The sequence below is a fragment of the Gobius niger genome (assembly GCF_951799975.1).
Source record: "Gobius niger genome assembly, chromosome: 13".
NCBI classification, from domain to species: Eukaryota; Metazoa; Chordata; class Actinopteri; order Gobiiformes; family Gobiidae; genus Gobius; species Gobius niger.
The window spans coordinates 27,515,494-27,528,701 of record NC_136864.1 but is presented as its reverse complement, the minus strand read 5'-3'; the positions used below and the strand labels follow the sequence as shown (position 1 = coordinate 27,528,701).

At 40.9% G+C, this 13,208-nt stretch overlaps 1 protein-coding gene and 1 long non-coding RNA gene across 2 annotated transcripts in view; one reads left to right on the top strand and one right to left on the bottom strand.

Moving 5' to 3' along the window:
• Positions 1 to 5,968, bottom strand: part of scinlb (scinderin like b) — a 32,388-nt gene extending 26,420 nt beyond the window's left edge. Inside the window, exon 1 of the mRNA XM_079570131.1 lies at positions 5,923 to 5,968. The gene's annotated coding sequence lies outside the window, so the exon portion shown is untranslated. The remainder of the gene's footprint in view (positions 1 to 5,922) is intronic.
• LOC306973283 overlaps positions 1 to 13,208 on the top strand; it is a 245,424-nt gene that overhangs the window by 164,450 nt on the left and 67,766 nt on the right. The gene's annotated exons all lie outside the window — the stretch shown is intronic.

Genomic DNA, 13,208 nt, shown 5'->3' with positions numbered 1-13,208 from the left:
TCTTCCCAAAGCAAACAGGGTCTGTGAGGAAAAAGAGAGGCACCACTTGTGTGTAAATCCCAATGATATATTATTTTGTTTATCTTAATACACGACAGCCATTTATGACATGTTATTTGCGGGAGACAAATTCCTTTTCCCTCTATACAATTTTGCTTTCCATGTCTTAGGGAGAGCTGAAAGCAAAGTTGATTAAATCTCAAATTATCCAAACAGTTTTAATGTTTTATAAAATGTTGATGTTGAATGAAGTCCTACATTAGTTTAGCAAAACTCCCTTTCCTATTATTGTGACTGCAGCCTGACAACACTCGACTATACCATTAAGTCAGGGACGCCCTAAGCGCTTCTAAACACCAGTGTTGGTCTTTTGAGATGTATTCAACCTGTTGGACTTGTTTAAAGTGCGGCTACACCTAAACTATAACTACGTGCTTTGTTTTTCTGTTCAAAGGAAAACACCATCTATGAAATCCTCCTGTCATCTCTCTGAACGTTAGGTTAGGGTATGTCTATTAGTTCAGCGAGTCCGGACACTCCCAGCGGCGCCGTGGAGGTTACCACAGCTCCGTCCTGACTAGACCAAGTAAGTTTAGCCTCCGGTTCAGTAATGCCCTAGTCCAGGGGTCAGCAAGTTTTCTTGGCGGAGGGGCCGATTTTCTTTATTGTGAATAGACCGAGGGCCAAAGCGCTGATTATTAGCCCAAAGTCAAGCACAACACTGGAAACATGACCATCATGAGACAAATGACTTCAAATTGCTTGAATTAAAGTTCTTCTATGTTGAATTTGAGTCGGTTTGAACTAATCCAAGATACAAACGGAATGACGCTTCCAATGGAACAAGAATGAAACCCACTTGGAATCAGAAAAATAATTGTTTTTCACTTGAAATGACAGAACAATATCTGAACTAAGAGAATAACGACTGCTAGAGGTTTTATCTCATCTAAGACCAGACCAAATCTACTCAAACCTTAGATTTCATCTCTTAATTCAAGTAGATTTATGTCATTTCTTCCCTTAAAACGATTATTCTTTTTCCAGTGCACTTCTTTCAAATGCCAGTATTTTGACCTAATTGGGTGTAATGACACTATTTCTACCTTTTTTCTCCCATTTAACTCTAATAATGTCAAAAGTACTCTCTGTTTTGTGTAATAAGGTTTCTCAAAATCATCTTGAGGGCCAGAGGTTCTATGCCAGAGGGCCGGATTTGGCCCCCGGGCCTGACGTTGCCTGCCCCTAGACTGTGTTAGCTTAGCGCCTTCATCCTCGTCGTTTTATAAATTGCTGAGGCAAACTTTATTTAAACCCTTTTTAATCTTAAGCCACACCACACACTCCAACGATAACAAACAAGCTTCTAATGCCTCGGGCTATTTTTTCAATATGATATAATATGTTTTCTATCTGAGCCTGTTAAATGCGCACATTTTGTTAGCCGTTGAATCCCGGACCCGATTTAAATTGAACGTTCTATCCTATACAAGTGAATAGGGCGGACAGGCGCAATACTAACGTATGGGGAGATGTCCTTTTCATGGCATTTATATCATGTCTGTGGTTTCTTTATCATTAACATCTTATAAGATGAAGTTTAGTGGCCACTGAGTATGCATCCGGCCCGAAGGATTTTGTAATTATTAACAATTTGAGATGTTTGGTGGCTAAGGCTAACGGCTATAGGAAAAGTACATTGAACAAGCATTGAAAAGTGTCCTGGACTAGTCTACTTGTTTACTGTCCGTGCATACGTTAGGATCGAACAGCGTTTTTTTAAATTTATTTCTATGTTTAAAGTTTTAAACCCTGTGCTTGTATAGATTTGCATGATTAGAACGGTAACATCACCATGGAAACAAGTTGGTGATGTCCCAGGAAAATGATGAGTCAGGGGGTCTGAGGAGCCCTTACAAGCAAAGACACGTTTTTTTTCTTTTTTAGGTATTTCACACTTGAGCTTTATTCTATCGAGCACTTTGAGAAACTTGGTAATACAGGCTTGTAAAGTGCAAAGTGTAAGCCAATTATCAATTGGGTGAAATCTTATGCTGTGTGGCTTGAAGTACTAGTAGACAATAAAAACTGCAGGTTTAATATAACATTATCAGGCTAAAGGTTTGTGAGTATTCCTGCTGGTCACATAATGCAGTGTTACTAAATCCTTCAACGCGATTCAATTTGAGTTCAATCCATCGACTGTACAATAGCGATGGACTAAGTGTGGCTTCCCTCATAGTGTTACGCATGGACGAACTAAAGCTTATTCATGCTAGCAACTTGGCTGCATTTGGTTCCTACTGTATATTTAGAATTTTAAAAAAAGAGTGAAAGGAAAAAAATTGGACGATGTAGCGCAGAGGTCAGAATAACAAGCCTGTGTTCAATAATGACTCAGAGTGGGAAAAAACTGAAAAGATGTTATGTCCATGTTATCCACAGTCTGTGCTTATACCCAATGCAGTGCACCATATTCAACCAGCGCATCATCATATTATAAATACAAGTACACAATAGGGGGAAGCTGATAGATGGGAGGTGTTGTAATGCAGATGAAGTGCTGGTTACATTTTGGGCCAATTGCCAATGACACTGACTAACTCATGCTTAGTATCAAGTGTCTTGCCCAAAGACACAGTGTCAGTATGCAATGCAGGTAGCAGGGCTTGATCTGTCAAGCTGCTGTATGCACAAAATCTCTTCAAACTTGTCTTATTCGCTCATGTTATAGTCAAGAATGTTTCAAAACAATGGAGGCCCTAAAACTAGTCCTTGTGGTCAAGCATTTTAGGCCTTATTCCCCACCTCAACATGCATTTTGTTGTTTGCTTTTATAAATCTTATAAATTAGCCAAACCATGACACACATATGTTACTTTTTCGATAGGCAGCATAGTAAAACTTTTTTCATTACATTATTCATGACAATAACAGGAAAGTGTATGAAGCTGTCATGAAGTCAACAAAAGCTGCATAAACGGGCCCTGTCCTGATAATTGTTGTTGAGCCAAAAAAACACGACAATCTTTAAAAGTCCACAGAAAAGAGCATAGCCCAGGTTAATGCCCAAAAGAACATAAGAGCTTAAACACTGGTCTCTTCTCTGTCTGGTTCGTCTTGGAAATATAGAAATAATTAAGCAGCAATAAAGATCACAAATTACATGTCAAATCTAATTACAGGCTCGGCGTGACAACACACTGGCTCTCGCTAATGTTCCACTCACTGACTGCACTGCGCTAGGTGACAATAATAATTTGTCCCATTTATTTGATTTATGACAAATTGGGCGAAATGGCGCTAATTTTAGAAGATAAGGCAAAGATTATGTCGATTAGAGTTACACAAGAGCAGATTATATATGCGTCGGGATTATTACCACTGCACCATGTAGTTACTATAAGGCCTACAACTTTTAATAACAAGTCACTCCCTTATCCACACACCTCCATGTTATGCCTCTAACCACTGGGCGCACAGTTAATCCAACCAACTGACAGTCTGTTATTATTGCCACTTAAGAGAGGAGACACTGGGTTTGCTCAGCTGGGCACAAATCAGAGGGCTAAAAACCAGATCGAGTTACAGAGGCTTGCAACAAAACTCGATCGATAAACCCCCACAGGCACACGGACAGCACTTCAGATGCAGTTAGTACATCGAGCATTAGGAAAACAAATTTCAGTGCGATTGATTTGGATGCAGCAAAACGCAATCTGCAAACTGTCTGGAATCATGTAGTAACAATACTTTTGCGATGATGTATAACAGCAATGTTTTATCCTCATTTAAGCATTTCAACTTTAATCTAAAGCTTGTTATCACTATGACTGTCCGAAGTGGACTTTGAAGGCCTGACGAGCTGTAAATTTATGGCTTAGTAAAGTCACCAGAGGCAACAATGGGTGTGTCCGTTTACCTGTAAATGAGCGGAAAGTACGCATAGCTTACAATTAAACGACTATTTATACCCTGATGTGTTGGCACGTTCAACTTGTGCCGCAACACACGCAGAACCGTGGGAATACATTGTGGTTTGGTGCAGACAGATAAGAGACTTCTTGAAAAAAAAAGCGACAAAAACGAGGGTGAAAGCGTGACAAAAAAGTGACAAAAGAGCGACAAAAATGTGCCGGAAAAGCGACAATAACATGAGAGAAACAAAGTGAGAAAAACACTACAAAAATGTGACAAAAAAGGAACAATGACACAATGAAAACGTGGCAAAAAGCACCAAAAACACGACGAAAAAAAAAGAGACAAAAATGTGACATAAACACGCCAACCGATCGTTTTTTTATGGTCTTAGCTTTCAAATGAGATGCCACACTGGCTGCAACCTCTCCAACTGAGGAGCTTTTAGATTTTAGTTTAGACAGAACTGGAGAAAAAGCGCTCTGTTAAGGCGGGGGTAAAAGGTTTATATTGCCTGTAATGCATTAACTATCCACCAGGGCTGCTACAGCCCCCTCAGCACCCTGGGTTCCCACGGCCTTGAACATGTATATAATTAGAGAGTTTCCCAGGACTCCAGGAAAAGCTGCTGGCTAAAAGGAGTTGATCGGTCAAATATTTCAAGGCTGATCAATAAGTTTAATGCAATTTCTTTAAAGCATTACAACCTTTATTTGAATATCTACTTTATTTAAAAAAAAGAGTAAATAAATAAATTTAAAAAGTCGACGACTATAGCTACTTACTTACAGGGGCGGACTGGGACTGAAAAACAGCTCTGGACTCTGACCAGCCTGGCCCAAACTAGCGTAACTGTGCTCTTACACAAATACATATTTTAACCTCTTACCCCCCGCCTTAACATTAACGAGTGCATTTCCCCCAGTTCGGCTTTTTATTATTATGTTTTTGATCGGCATCATCAGCAAAAAGAACGGGAAAGGTGGTCGTAGAAACAGAAGCAAAATCATTAATATAAATAATCAATAATAACGGTCCCAAAATTGAACCTTGTGGTGCACCATACTCCACGGAATTCCTTTTAGATTCATGTTTTTTTTATACTGAGCTTTACCCAAATCTAAAAGCTTCTCGACTGGAGAGCAACAATGTAACGCCTCATTGGAAAGCTAAGACCTACAAAAGAGACGGAAACTTTTTCAACTTTTTCGCCACATTTTTGTCATATTTTTTGTTGTTTTTTTAATCATTTTTTTAAATCATTTTTTGTTGTGTTTTTCTCACGTTTTTGTAGGTTTTTTTTCTTGTTTTTCTCATGTTTTTGTTGACTTTTTATCCTCTTTCTCTCGCTATTTTGATGCTTTTCTTCTTCTAGGGACTGGCGCCTAGCCAGTGGCCCTTCTGCGCTCTTCCAGAATGGACATATGGCCAGTCCGCCCCTGCTTACTTACAATTAGCTCAATAAGACCATTTACAATTTAATTTGGCACAAACAGAAAGCATAAGCCACTGTTTCCCATTCATTCTTGCAGTAACCGTGGGCTTTCCCTCTTCTACCTTCACTCTTTGCCAAACTATTGCATAACAGCTGCAGGCTACCACTTCCTACATTCAAAACTGTCGCGTTACTTATGAATCATCGCGACAAAACGCAGACTTTTCCAACACTTCAGCGGACTGTGGGAGCGTGACCATCGAGTTGTTTTGTTTCTACGACCCGCTATCGCCTAGTATCTGCGTGCCGCCGTCTCTCGCAATGGAAAATCTCAGTCGGACGCGAGAAAAGCACAGTCAGCTTCACAAGAACCACCGAAGAATCAAATAAAATGCAATGGATCGCAAATTCTGCTGGGAGTCCAATCCAATTAATGTTATGCAAAGATTGTGCGCGCTACAAAAAAAAGAAGAAGGGAAAAAAAAGGTAGTAGATGGAGTGAGCGCAGAATGAGTGCCAAAATGAATGCGTAAAAGCTGTGCGTAAACGTGTTCCAGGTTTATACTCACACTTTGAGGAATGAAAAAACGGAGAAAGGAGTTGTGAGTGAAGTGACGAGCTGGATGAAAGCTGCAGAGATGTCCAAAGTGGTTATGATATTTATGCAAAGAGAAAAAGAGGGAGGGAGGGAGAGGTGGGCGTGTTCAGGGTGCAGCCTTGCTCTGGGGGAAACGAGCGTTGATTGGTCCAAAGAACCAGCAGGAAAAAGAGATGCTGTAGATGCCAGAAAGAATGGGTTTTTAACGAGGAAAACCAGAGGGGGGGTTGAACCAAAGCAAAGAGCTGCAAATGCCTCGTGTTTTGTTTTTGAACGCTTTTAGGAACATAGTGATCCACAATAGGCGGCCCGCGGTCCACATAAGGTCCTTCCACGGTCAGTTGCAAATCACCAGCTTCATCTTCACTGTTAAAGGAATAGGCCACCGTTTACTGAGATATGTTCTTACCTTAGCTTTGACGAGTTCTTTAGGACCTGTCTGACCTTCCCCCGTGCCTTCAGTCACGTAAACACAGCGCAGACGGCGTTAGCGTTTAGCCTCTCCCTCTCTCCACTATAGCTCCAAAACAGGTCAAGATAGAAGCTACCAAGCTCTTCCACGTTTTCCCTATTTAAATATGGTTACGTGAAGTGTTACACTACAAAGTGTAATTACACAGAATTAAACAATGTGGATTTTCTAAGCGGATAAAAGGGGGAACTACATTGTAAGGCGTAATAATACAAGGAGTAGTTCGAAATCCGCGCAGTAATTTTCACTTTACTGTGCGGATGCCAAACTACTCCTGGTATTATACAATAAATAAATACATTCCACATACATTACTTCAGATGCAAAAGATTAATAAGTTTTATGCTTTATTTTGTCAAATTACTGATTGTGCCACCACTGAAATACGACAGCTACTAATTTACCATTTATCGCAACTAAATAATATGTTTTTGTTTTCTTTATTATGGAAGTTGTCGAGTTGATTTGTTCGCGCCCATGGAAGAGCTTGGTCGCTTGTAACTTCACCCCATTTGGAGCTATAGGAATACATTGGGAGAGGCCAAATGCTAACAACATCTTTGGTCGTTTTGGGGGCACGCACAAAGACCAGACAGGTACGTATCAACTCGTCTAAGCTCAGATTAGAACATATCTCAGTATGAAAAAACGGTGGCCTGTTCCTTTAACACGCGGCGCAGTGTGGTAAACGTTAATGTGTCACTCAAGAATAATAAATCATTTTTGCGTTTGTGAGAGGGGTATGAAGTAGCTTAAAACGGTGCGTTCACCAACCAGGGCGGTTTTCTCATGTACAATTTTGAAAACATATATTCAGTCTGGATATCATAGCTTTCAGTAAATAGACAAAACAATAAACCAAGTGCACAGCTGTTGCCTTATCATAGAGCGGCTGCGATGTTGACAGATAGCACACAGGCCCAATGTGAACAAAGGTCCGGGCTCATTATGCTCCATTGCCTTAGTTAAACCAACATACTGTGTGTGTTTGGCTTTACAACAGTCATGTGTCCTTTGCAGAGATAGAGAAAGTGCTTCCCTCTCACTTCCTGCTCCATAATTCCACCCAGCTTTACCCAAATGCTCGCGCTTGTGTTGTTTTCTTCCGTGATTTTCACTGGATGTAACACTTAAAATGTTAAATTCCCATAACTCATATTCATAGGCAAATTAGGTTCCCCTGTCAGAGCAATTAAAAGTTTCAAGACCAAAAATTCATAATTCCTACAATGCATACAGGATCTGCATCAGCAAACTTCAATGTGAACTCGAAGCTCATTTTCTCCAGTTCAGCTTTACCCAACTAAAAGCTTCCTGACTGGAGCTCACAGCCTCTAGGCCAGAGTAACACCTAATTTGAAAGCTAAGACCTACAAAACTCAATGCAATTTTTTTGTTGCTACGTTTTAGTCACGTTTTTCAAGCTTTTTTGTCATGTTTTCGTCTCTTTGTTGTGTTCTCGTAGTTTTTGTGTCGTATTTTTTTCCACCTTTTTGACGCTCTTTTGTGGGTGTTTTTGTGGCTTTTTCCTCACTCTTTAGTCGTGCTTTTTGTCTCTTTTTTTGTTGTGTTTCCGTAGTTTTCGTGACGTATTTCTGTTGTGCTTTTGTTGCTTTTTCATCGTCTTTTTGTGGCTCTTGTGGCATTTTTGTTTTTTCTTTGGGGTTTTTTTCTGTGATTTTTTTTATGCTTTTTTGTCGTGTTCTCATCACTTTTTCGTCCAATTTTTTTTTGTTCTTTTGTGGCTTTTTTTTTTATCACTCTTCAGTCGCCCTTTTTGTTGCTTTTTTATTGTGTGTGGGTTTTTTTTTCCGTTCCTTTGCCACTTTTTTGTTGCGTTTTCATCCTTGTTTTTGTTGCTATTTTGATGCTTTTTATATCTCAGTATTGTGCTTGGTTAAGGCGGGGCCTGAGTTCCGGCTTTACCGAAATTTAAAAGCTTCTCGACTGAAGCTTACAGCCTATAGGCCAGAATAACACCTAATTTGAAAGCTAAGGCCTAAGCTCTGTCCTCTGTCCTTTTGTCGCGCTTTCTTACGTTTTGGTCACATTTTTGTGGCCTCATCACAGTTACAAAACGACTACAACTTGACAAGAAAAAAACAAGAAGCTTAGATGAGTTTTGTAGGCCTTAGCTTTCAAATAAGGTGTTACCCTGGCCTATTGCCTATAAGCTCTCAGGTCAAGAAGCTTTAAAGGAACAGGCCACCGTTTTCCCATACCTTTCTTACCTGAGCTTGGATGAGTTGATACGTACCTGTCTGGTCTTTGTGCGTGGAAGAGCTTGGTCGCTTCCAACTTCACCCCCGTTTGGAGCCATAGGATTACACTGGAAGAGGCCAAATGCTTACAACATCTTTGGTTGTTTTGCGTGACTGAGGGCACTCACAAAGACCAGACAGGTACGTTTCAACTCGTCTAAGCTCAGGTAAGAAAATATCTCGGCATGGAAAAACAGTGGCCTGCTCCTTTAAGATTTGGGCAACGCTGAACTGGAGAAAATGTGATGGGTTACGGTGGGGGTTAAGAGGTTAAACGTTTGAGAGTAGGTCTATTTTTACTTATTATCAGTGACACTACACCCTCCACACTGCGGCTCGGACAGACAAGACAAACAGGAAGCGACGCCGGATGCAATGTGCCAAACTGGGACCATCTGAAAAGCCACATAGCCTCGACAACAACTTTTCGACAGCGGGCTTTTCCGAGCTCACCACATAGAAATAATAGCACATATTTAGCTACTTATTGTACAAACGAAGCAGAGGAATGAGAGGCTGAGGTGGCTGATGATCCTGCTGCTGCGAGAGTTAAACATGTTTTCTCTAACCCGACAATTATAGCCCTTTTTCCCACTGGCACCGCCCACACAACTACCCTGTTTGCTAGTGTGCCATTAGCATCCGCCAATATTAACACAACATTAGCCCCATTAGCTTACCTTCATTGTTGTCATTTAGCTGCTCCTTTTCTTTTTTTCTGGGCTTCTGAATACGTTCAAGGAGCTCCATCAAAAGGCACAGCGCGCTACCTGTAGTGCAAACAATAAAAACACAGAGTAGAGCAGGGGCGGACTGGCCACATGTCCATTCTGGAAGAGCACAGAAGGGCCACTGGCTCTAGGGCCACCGGTCCCACCTCAACCAAGCTTTACCCAAATCTAAAAGCTAAAAAGAAAAGCATCAAAATAGCGAGAGAAAGAGGATGAAAATTCAACAAAAACATGAGAAAAACACAACAAAAAATGATAGAAAAAATAGCTCAAAAAACAACAATAATATGACAAAAATATTGCGACGTGACGAAAAGTTTCCATCACTTTTGTAGGTCTTAGCTTTCAAATGAGGCGTTACATTGTTGCTCTCCAGTCGAGAAGCTTTTAGATTTGGGTAAAGCCCAGTATAAAAAAAACATGAATCTAAAAGGAATTCCGTGGAGCATGGTGCACCACAAGGTTCAATTTTGGGACCACTATTATTTATTATTTATATTAATGATTTTGCTTCTGTTTCTACGACCACCTTTCCCGTTCTTTTTGCTGATGATACCGATCAAAAAAATAATAATAAAAAGCCGAACTGGGGAAAATGCACTGGTTACTGTTAAGGCGGGGGGTAAGAGGTTAAAATATGTATTTGTGGAAGTGTCACAATTACGCTAATTTGGGCCAGGCTGGTCAGAGTCCAGGGCTGTTTTTCAGTCCCAGTCCGCCCCTGGAGTAGAGTGAAGTTGCAAACTGTGTCTTGATTCCAGAAAGTACACAACGGGGGCCGCAGAGGCAGGGGGAAGGGGAGAGTTCAGCTCCCTGACAGGCTGGTGATTGATCTATCACTAAGTGGGACCTCAAAGGGTTCAATGTCACAGTTTGTTCGACATTATGGCTCCGGTAAGTTATCTCACCGTTCTTGAAAGAAAAGCTGGAGGCTGTAAAGGGGTAAAGCTCTGATCCTTGGCCTGTAGGATGCAGGTTTACTAAGTAAGCTGCAGTCATTGTTCTGTAGCTGCTGGGACCAGAGATAACAGTGACCTTTAAATAGAGTCAAACGTTAACCATTACGGTCCAGTAGCACGTCACGTCTCACCTTTCAATGCAACAGGGTCTCCCGACAATGCCATGCGCTTTTGTTGCACTGGAAGACACTCTGGACGGGGAGGGAGATACCCACACCCATCACAGAGCATCTCCAGTTCTGCTTCAGAGAGGCTGCAGGGTCTTGATCCGTTCAAGGACAGCTTCATCCACCAGGAAGCTGAACTCTTCCCTTCCCTCTGCTGCCTTGTGCTCATGTGTATTTATTTAGAGTTAAGTATTGTCTTTTTGCACCAAGGCGTTGGAGTGAAGGTTTGTCAGAAGTGTGTGCATGTGGGGGCGTGGGCCGTGTTCAGGAGGAACCTTAAGCAGGAAGTCCTCCCCGGCAAAAAATATATAATACACTAACAATGAGCAGCTCTTTAAGGTCATTTATAAAGGTGGGGTTGTGTTTTAATGATGCACTTTCCAGTTAAAATAGATTGAGTGGAAAGACACAATTTTGATTCTCTGCAAGTGCTGGAGGTGACGATAAACAAGGCAACCTGAATGTGTCATATAAATGATAGGTCTATGATGGGCAAAAATAGACTTCACTAACAGAAGCAGGTCTGTGGTTTGAACACAGTGCTACTACTGAATGCATCAGTTAACAACAGCGATCGCTCTTATTGTAGGAGTAGGACAGGGGTGGCCAACCAGTCGGAGACCAAGAGCCGAAATTTTCAACCTTGATCCTGTGAAGAGCCACAAAGGCACCGACCATTAGCGAGATCCCGGGGCGGTACTTTATTGTGATTAAATAGAATGTGACCGTTTTATTTAATCACAATAAACTATAACTTTTTGCCTTTTTCTTTCTTTTTTTAATAATTGTGTTAGATTGAATGGTTTTACTCCTCAACAAGATTGAAATACATGTATATTAAATGACATTTTGTGTTTCCTGTTCTGACTGAGACAGAATTAGATTATTATTATTATTTTTATTTTTTTTAATGCTGGGGTGTGTTTGTATGTGGGGCCTTGCCCACTGAGCCCCCTTCTCTGATTCGCCCCTGGCGTGTGCGCTCAGTGCCTGCAGCTTTGTCCTGACTGGACTGTGCAAAGAACGCACTCTCGGCTGCACAACGTTCATGAACTATAACCAGGAGCCTCTGGAGGATCTGAGAGTCTGTTTTAAGTTGCATCTGTTACAGTTATAGCACGTGTGAAAAGAAAAGTCATGACTTTGCGTATTTCCGCGTTACGATGTCGCGCTTCGCATCATACGTTTAATAAGAGCTCCGCTTTTTTCCATTTCTTTCTTTGATCTTTTTCTGTGAATATGTGGCCAAATTACATAAAATAAAGAGTAGCTGATCAGAAATCTGAAAAGCACAGAAGCTAATCCTAGAGCCACGATCTGCCTGCCTGTTGTTCAACCTACATCCCGCTGTGAGTGAAGCTGCACGGGCTCCTTTTACGCGCCGCCTCGAAAAGGAGAGAGATACGGACTCTCATTCATGTAGAGATGGAAACATGGTCTGTAGGACGATGTTACAGTTTTTGGGAAATATTTACCAATTATTTTGCAAAGAGCCGCATTGTATTAAACATCTCCAATCATGCAAAGAGCCGCACTCTGATTGGCCAAGAGCCGCATGCGGCTCGAGAGCCGCGGGTTGGCCACCCCTGGAGTAGGAGATAGTCCCTTTGTGTTCATTTGAAACTAAAGATCGACCTTCTGATTGGATAACTGTCCTGCAAACCAAGTTGTGAATAAACCCGTCTTAATAATATGTCATATACGTCATGTCTCGGGCCATGTTTGTGAAATATTACAAAAAATCTAGCATACCTGACCAAAAAAACTTCCTTTTATGTCTTGATATACATTTACAGGGTTCTGCTTTCATTATGATCATACTTCAACAAAGAAAGAGGACATTAAGGCTCTGTGCCACACAGCGCCAAGCCACATCCTGTACCAAACAGGAACAGAGACATGACGATGGGGCGAAGTTGGTCATACGGCAAATGAAAATAAAACTCTTCATATGATCAATGTCCATTCCAGTTTTTTCCTTCCACGTTACAAATAAATAATATAGCTGTAACAAATGCAGGGGATGTTGACCAATACTCTGAAATTGTATTTAGTTTCAGAATACTGAATACTTGCCTAAAAATGTATTGTGTAATGTATTCCATTATTTGTCCAATCAGAGTACTGTATTCTGAATACTTTCACATTTATTTGCTTTATATGTCTACACAAATGTAGCTTATATATGATGAAAAACATTAATTTATTTGCACTATATTTACTATATGAATAAATACAGTGTGTGCCATTTATTTGCCATTAATTAGGACTTTGCAGCACTTTGCAGATGCACATCGAGAACGCAGCATAGATCACTAAACTTTTCCCTGGTCATTTTGATCTTTTCCCTCTCGATATCATACAATATGAAGCGACAATTTAATCATTGAGGACCATAATGTATGCTCTCAATACTCTCAATTTAAAGAGTAACTGTTGCTGAATACAGCCTCACCGTATTCAGGTACAGCGAGAATACCGCGCCTGAATATAGTGTCAACACACTGGTGTCAACAGACTTGCAGGAGCCCGGGGCATGAAGGTTTCATAATTATACTTCAAAAGCGGAAGCTCTGCACAGCTAAGAAAGCCACAGGTGCATAAGAGAGGAGGATACTTAACTTGAGCTTGTTTTTCAAGTGAACCCATGATTATAGAAATGGAAAA